Source organism: Aotus nancymaae, unplaced genomic scaffold (assembly GCF_030222135.1).
Source record: "Aotus nancymaae isolate 86718 unplaced genomic scaffold, 86718_ANA_hifiasm-v0.15.2.pri h1tg000006l, whole genome shotgun sequence".
NCBI classification, from domain to species: Eukaryota; Metazoa; Chordata; class Mammalia; order Primates; family Aotidae; genus Aotus; species Aotus nancymaae.
Genome location: NW_026988417.1, coordinates 5,404,521 through 5,412,500, shown reverse-complemented (window position 1 = coordinate 5,412,500; position 7,980 = coordinate 5,404,521). Strand labels below are relative to the sequence as shown.

Sequence of the window (7,980 nt, the reverse complement as noted above, 5' to 3'; positions counted from 1 at the left end):
CCTCACCGGACTCTCATCTGCAGAGATGTGGAGCTGGAAATGCAGCTGCCCTGAAAACCAGGAGGTAGCCAGGGGATGAGGCGGGGAGGGATGCTCCAGGCAGAGGCACGGCTTGCGCAGAGGCTGGGGGCGAGAGAGCAAAAAAGCGGATTTACCTCACAGTGTGTGGTTCAACAGAGCTGGAGCCCAGGGCGTGGGGAAGCTGGGGAAGGGGCCCCCATTCCACGTGGCCAGGGCTTGGGGAACGGGGTTAAGGGAACAGGGTTAAGATGTGCTGAGGAAGACAGAGGCTCTCAACCTCTTTCTTATTTATTTATTTATTTTGAGACAGAGTCTTGCTCTGTCACCAGGCTGGAGTGCAGTGGCACAATCTCAACTCACTGCAACCTCCAGCTCCCGGGTTCAAGTGATTCTCCTGCCTCAGCCTCCTGAGTAGCTGGGACTACAGGCTTTTGCTACCACACCAGACTAATTTTTGTATTTTTAGTAGAGACAGAATTTCACCATGTTGGCCAGGATGATCTTGATCTCTTGACCTCGTGATCCACCCACCTTGGCCTCCCAAAGTGCTGGGATTATAGGCATGAGCCACCGTGCTCAGCTCAACCTCTTTGTTTAAGACGATCTAGCAGTCACGTGTGCTTTCTCCAGGGGGGTGGTGGCAAAGGAGGGTGGCTACACAAAGTGAACTCCCAGCCTTGTTGAAGAGAAAGATGGTTTCACTCATGGTACCAGGAGCAGAATGTATGATCAGACAGCCACACAGACAGACAGCTGCCTTTCTCGCCGCTCACACTCAGGGCCACGGGCAGAGCAGCCATCCCTGCAGACGCCGTGGGACGTGGGACACCGCTGCCAGGACAGCTCCATGATGCAGGGCCCTGCCTGCTTCTCTTCAGCTTCGGGGAAGAGGGAGGGGACGCTTGCTGAAATTGCACTAGCGACAATGGTGGGGTCTGCTGTTTTCAAGGCGAGCTCGGGAATTCCGTCCACTGTCTGTGAGGGAGGAAAGGCGGTGTGAGGAACATCCATTTCTGATGCAGACGAGGAGGGCAGGGGCGTCGCCAGCCGCCCAGGATTTGCTGTGTTTTACACCTGCAGTCTCCCGGCCCTGGTTCCTTGGGCAACCTCCCACCCAGTCTTTCGGTGGGCTCAGCCCTTGGCTGGTTCTTCTGACCTGCTCATCCACAGGGACCCTGCCAGGGACGGCCCACATGAGCGCTCTGGGTGTGTTCATCTCGGCTCTGATGCATGAACCATGGTAAAGCCTTGCTGCTGCAGGACCAGCTAATTGGTAGCTTAAGCGTTTTAGCATCGCTGCGGTAGCTTGCATAGTGTCTCATCGCTGAAGTTTCCCAGATGGGAGACTGGGGGAGGCAGGAGCAGCGGAGGTGGGGCGGGGAAGCTGGGTGGCCTGAGATGGGATGGGGTGCTGGCCCCTGAGGGCTCTGCTTACGGCGTGGCAGGTGGGGTGGCAGGCACCTCTGGGATTGTGGCTGGAGGACCTGGTGGATGGTGGGAAGAAGGGAGGCCATTTACTGAGACCAGAGAGAAGGGGGAGGAGGATGACTTGGAGGCTGGGGAAGCAGGGCTGGTTGGGACAGGAGGAGGAGGAGGAAGAGGACATGGAAGGTGGGGAGGCAGGGCTGGTTGGGACAGGAGGAGGAGGAGAGGAGGAGGAGGAGGAAGAGGACATGGAAGGTGGGGGAGCAGGGCTGGTTGGGACAGGAGGAGGAGGAGGAGGGGAGGAGGAGGAGGAAGAGGACATGGAAGGTGGGGGAGCAGGGCTGGTTGGGACAGGAGCCAGCTCCTGCTGGGTCCTGCTGAGCTGGGGGTGGTGCAAGGAGGCAGTGACCATGGGGAGGGTGTCAAGGAGTCAGGAGTCATCAGGCAGAAATGGGGACCGAGTCCCTTCCTGTCGAGAGAGCAACCTGGAAGGGGGATGTGTGGCCTGAGCCTCCAAGTGGGCCTGATGCCACCCCCAGGCAGCAGCGACCTCAGGACTGAGACCCTGCCTTCCTCTGCCTGGGAGTATCTGTAGAGGGTCTCCTAGGTTTCAGGAGCTGGGGCAACTATTGGGAACAAAACGGACCAACTCCTGCCCTCGTGGGGCCTCCTTTCTGGATGAGGGTGGGGTAAAGAGCAGATGAGGAGGGATGGGTTGGAGGCCGCTGGGTCTACTGGACAACAGGGAGCACTCCTGAAGGCGGGTGGGGAGTGAGGGGCCGCCAAGGGGCTTGACCCCTGCATGGTGGGAGAACCCAGAATGAGAGCTTGGACCTGCCATGGTGGAGGGATAGAGGCTGGAAACGAGGGACAGGCACCAGGATGGCCCTGGGTGGGGGTGGGGGGTGCTATGGGAGTCACTGAGGGGCACAGGGCGACCTGGATCTGAGGAGCTGGAGGCCAGGGAACCAGGGTTCTGGGCATAGCATGAGGGGACACGCCTGGGGTCCCTCCTCCAGGCCCAGCTGGTGCTGGCAGCAGGACATGAGTGTGTGGTGGATGGAGGCGCTGGGCTGGTCCTCTCTGTCCCCTGGGCCCTGAGCGCAGACTCTGACTTCACAGGCAGGGCTCTCACCCTGGCTTTGCAATAGCAGGGGCAGGGCCTCTGAGCCAGTGGCCTTAGCAAAGGCCTGACCCAGGGGGTGACTTTGAACTGAGTCTTGAACATCGACTGGGGACGAGGAAGGCATTCCAGGCAGAGGGCACAGCAGGTGCAGATGCTCAGAGGACTCTGTGCACACATTAGCACCACAAGCGTGAGTGAGCCCCGAGCCAGGTGTGCCTGGGGTGGGGGCATGCAGGGAGTGCGCAGGATGGCAGCCGGAGGGGGCCCTGATGGCCTGGGGGGCTATGTACCCATGTGAGGGATTTTTTGGAGGCCACACCTCTCCTGGAAGGTCTCCGTGGAGACTGGCGGGACCAGCTCTGCTCTGCAGCCGCAGGAGCGAGGGCTGGGAGCAGGGCTCTATGGAGACGGTGTGGCCCACTGGGCGGTGGCCCTGGGTGGAGAGGGGTGTGGCATGCAGCTGGTTCAGGGTACACAGTTGCGTCTGAAGCATGTGACTTATTAGACATGGCAGTAGGGAGGCAAGGACTGGGACCCAGAGAGGAAAAGGCCCAGGGCACTGGCCTTGGAGGCGGGGTCAGGAACACGGGGTGATGAGCACTGGGCAGCCCAGGTGGGCTTCCAGGAGGAGGGAGCACACCTGCCTGTGCTGAGAGGCAGGGCTGCGCAGGGCTGGGCTTGATGAGCCGTCTCCCTTCTGAGATTCTGCACATCCATCCTGATGACCAGCAGTGGCGGCAGCGGCATCCGCAGCAGCAGTGACATCCATGATGTCATCGGCTCCTCATAACGTAGTGCCTGTGACAAGGACGTGGGGGAAAGACAAGGAGTACGTGGCACAGAGGAAGCCAGTCGTGCCGGCCCTGCGCCCAGCAGCTGTGGCCTCTGACCCTGGCTACCGTTCGTGTGAATGTCGTACGTTATGCGGATGGAGAATCTGGGTTGAGTGGTTGGCTCGAGCCTTCCTTCCTTCCCGGGCCAGTGATGGAAATTGTGCTCAAATGATTCATTCTAGACAGATCCTGATTACAGGAGGAAGAAAGAGAAGTGCATTCAAATCACAGATAATTCAAGTGCAGGTCTGACGGGGGTGACCCTTGGCAAATCACTCAATTGCTGCGAGCCTCCGTCGTCTGTCTGCACAAGGTATTTTTAGAAGCATCTACTTCCCAGCGATGTTACAGAGGCGCCTTGAGAGGCAGAGGGCCCGGCTGGTGCTCGCACGCGGGATGGATCCTGCTGTTACAGGTGTTACCAGGTGGTGATCACGACAGGACGCACTGCGTTCATGGCAGGCACAACTGCTTTGCTGTACGCCTGGATAATCCTACAACATTCCTTCATCCAAGAGGACAGATTCCTGTTTTTAAAAGTGGTGAAACTGAGGCTCAGAACAGCGTGGGAACGCATGCAGGGTCTCCTGCTGTGCATGGTGGGTGCCTATGGAGCCAGGCCTGCTGGAGCCCAAGAACACTAGACTCACAGACTCTCCCCTTTGAAACGCTGCAGCTGGGCATCATTTTATAGGTGGGGAAACTGAGGCAAGGAAATGTCTCCATGGCCATGACACAGAAGCAGAGGCCAGCTCCAAAGACCCAGGTCCCCGCCTCCCTGTCCAGCCCTCTCTCCCCTCCCAGCCCAGCCCAGCCCAGCCCGCCTCCTCCATCAGCCACACGGAGCTGATGGCCTCTCCTGGCCCAGGCCTCAATCTGCAACAGAAAACACGGTGAGCTCTGAGCTTTGCTTGTGTAACAAGGATTTCAGCATGTGATGCTCCGCGGTTGCAAAGGATCCCCTAAACCCCACGTGGCCCATCCTCCCCTGAGGAATGCAGGGCGGGCCGTATTGCACCAGTGCAGCCCCTACCCCAAAACAGCATGCAAATCAAAGACGAACTGGGGACATCAGTTATAGAATCGCTGGCCCAGCCCAACGTCTGCGTTCACTCTTCACCTGGGAGTTAGGGATGAAACGTATTGAAATGAAAATGAACACTGAGCCAGCGTCAGCGGAGACGCGAGGGAAAAGGGACGGTGTCTCGGTTGCCCAGGACAGGAAAAGCAGGCACGCGCGGTGGATACGCTGTGTGTCAGACACGGGCTAGACTTCCAGAGCACGTGCTGCAGTTGAATCATCCGGACCTTCTGAGTGAGAATGACGATTGTCAGCCCAGTTTCACGGCTGGGAGAAACTGAGGCCTGGCCAGGTCACTGGCTCCAGCGGGGGATGGGAGCCCAGGCTTCCTGGCATTGCTGTTAGGAGAGTGTCCCGGCCACACTGGAGAGAGAGAGGAGGTCAGACTGCCTCCAGGAGGCCCCTCTGCCATCCTGTTCATCTCCTCCAGAGTGGACAGAGGCCCCTCCCAGTGGCTGCGTCAGACCCCTGTTGACTCCAGCAGGGTTGGCACCGTGCCCGCGAGGCCACAGAAGAGACCCAAAAACAGCGAAGGAGACACCAGGTTTATTGGAGGACGTTACACGCAGGGGCAGTCTGGTGGCAGTGGGCTGGGCAGGAGAGCCCTGCAGTCGGTGTAGCTTCTTCCCTCCACACCCTCCCGCTAGCAACCTCCATCCAACCCAGCACAGAGGGCCTTGACCCCCATGGGGCCTGCACTCCCAGGGAGGGGCCGGAACCCGTTCCTCATGGATACAAGGGAGGGGCCAGAACCCGTTCCTCATGGATAAGGGGTGAATCCCGGGTTGGTCACTCCCGGATTCCTTAGCTGGGGACTCGGAAGGCACATTTTTCTTAGACCATGGGATCATTCTCAGGGTGAGCTTCGGGGACGGCTGTCAGGTGCCTCTGCCATACCCCAGGGAGGGAGGCTCTTGCTGCCTGCTTATAACCCTTCCCTCACTCCCAGCCCTGAGAGATGAAGTCAGAGCTCTGTCCCCTCCCCCAGCACCAGCACAGCCTGCCCGTGACACTGGCCTTGGCACCGTGGGGCCTGGCACCCTGGAGCCAGATGCACTGTGTGCTCAGCACCTCCAGCTGTGAGGTCTGTGCTGGGTCATCCCCTCCTCCTGGAATGGTCTCCGCCTTCCTCGGCTGCTGACACCCCCACACCCCTCAGAGGCTGGCCTGATGCCAGGCAGTGAGTCAGTGGGGAAGAAACCGGGGGCCCATCCAGATCTTCCACAGGGGAATTGAAAATCGGAGGCTCTGGGGGCTGGAGCACATGGAGGGAGGCAGGCCCGCCAGGATGCCACACACAGAGCTGCCACCCTGGGCTGCAGGGCCCAGGTGGCTCGGCACAGTCACGGCTCCTGACCCCTGGGCCCTCGCCTGTCCTGCTGGGCCCGTCCCAGCTCTCCTGTGTTAGATAACACAGAGGACCCTGCCTCCTCTGGGCCTCCAGGGCATGGCAGCTGCCAGTGGTGCCCATCATGGTCATGGGCAGCTCGGGGCTGTGGACCCAGCAGAGGCTGCACACCCAGCACCACCGCCTTGGACAGCACCCCTGCTCTCTGAGCTCCCAAGGAGGGGAGAAAGGGAAGATCCTTTCCCCACCCATCTCCAGGTTCATAGCTAAGGCCTCCGTTGCAAGACACTAACCAGACAGAAGCAAAACAAATTCACGTCATTTAAGTCTCCTGTGATGTGGGAGTGCTCGAAATGAAGGCCCAAAGAGACAGGAAGTCCATGTTTGATGCTTAGGTTTGGTGGACAGGGGCTGGTCCTGGAGAAGAGTGACAGGACGGCAGGGGCTGTGATCTGGTGAGGGGAAGCAGGCAGGGGGTGGGGCTTAGCGAGGTTGCGTGTCCAGCGTCTACTCAGCCTCCTGGTGTGGCATCCCTCCCCGGGCCTGGGGCAGGACACCTGTCACATGAGGGACTTCTGGGGGAGGGTGGGAGAAGGTCAGGGGATACCCTTCCTCAGCTTAGGGGCTGCTTCAGGGAAGGAAGGAGAGGGAGGAGAATAGGCTTCCTGCTTCTGCTGTGTTCTCGGTTTCCAAGATGCCACATTTGGGGGAGTGTTTCCAGCACCCATAACCAGCTTCTCATATGGAGAATGGAGCTGTGAAATCCCACCTCCTGGCATGGCCAAGAGGAGTGCCCCAATACAGAGGCCCCTCCCCACCCTGCACGCCGCTGTGCCCGAGAGCTGCCCTGCCTCTTGCCAGAGCGGATTTCGGCTCCCTCCAGGACTGTCTTGTCCATGAAGGAGGGTGAGGCCCTTTCCCACAGGCCTTCATGGAAAGGGGAGCAGCTCTGGGCCTTGCCTGTGGCCCTGGCAACTTCACCTGGCACTTCCAAAGCTCATAGCTTGATCAAGGTCCTGTCTCCACCTGAGACCCCCAGGCCAGAGCCCTGGGTGTGAATCCGAGGACCATCTGGCTCTTTCCCTTCTCCCCAGGCCTGGGACGCTGACCCAGGGACCCCCGGTCCCATCCACTCCTTCCAGGTTCTGGGACACAGATCCAAGGACCCTCTCACCCTCCTTGCTCTGCCTGCTCCTCAGAGGACCAGTCCAGCTGCCTGCACAGGCCTCTCTCAAGCCCCGTCCTCCTCTCCATTCTACCACTGCCCCGAGCTGGGCCCAGGCCTCCCTGCCTCCACCACAGCCTCTGGTGTGGGCTCCTGAAACACAGTCTGGCCACGGACCCCCTAAGCGCCTCATCTTATCCAGACTTGGCAGTGGTTTCGGGCAGGGCCAGCTGTGTGATTCTCAGGGCGCAGCGCAAAGTGAAAACTGTTGACAGTCAGGTCAAGTGCTTCCCCTTCCTTCTGCACTCTCTCTCTGGGCCTGTCACGATGTTCTTGAGGAGCCATTTGACATCATGCTCCCTGGCTCACAGGGACACCCTCCAAGGCCCCCAGCACCGACCTCAAGACAGTGCACAGGGCACCCACCCCTGCCCCTTCCTGGGCCCAGGCATGGCCCTGGCACTCACCAGGGACAAGGACAATGTAGAGACAGGACCACAGGCACAGGCAGCTGAGATGGTGTCCCAAAGGCTCAGGGCTGGAGAGGGACCCTGGGCTGTCAGCCCTACACACGCTCTTGACCCCTCAGCCTTCACTTCCAAAGCTCCAATTAAAGACAAAATTATTAAGAAGTTCAAGTTGGCGACTGCAGAGAATTATTCTGAGCAAGGTCCCTGGGCTGTGGCACTGGTCACAGGCTGTGAGGCCGGCCCTGGTGTCAGGCCCCAGCCCGCCTGTGCCTGCACTGACCCCTGTAGCAGATGCCACTGCCCTGGCACCACCACTGTCCTGCTCTGACGTCCCTTCCCTCCTCCGGCCCTGGCAACATGAGCTCCCTCCTCCCAAACGCCCTTCCTCCCACCCTCACACAGGATTATAAAGTCCCTCCCACCTTCGAGGCTCAGACACACCTCTGTGAGGCCCCCCTGGGTTTCATCCTGGAGCACCTCCCCTCCTGGCTTCTGCTGGCTGGCCTGGGGA

General features: G+C 59.9%; 1 protein-coding gene across 2 annotated transcripts in view; it reads left to right on the top strand.

The window, feature by feature from the left end:
- SORCS2 (sortilin related VPS10 domain containing receptor 2) overlaps nt 1-7,980 on the top strand; it is a 571,039-nt gene that overhangs the window by 469,146 nt on the left and 93,913 nt on the right. The window lies entirely within an intron of this gene.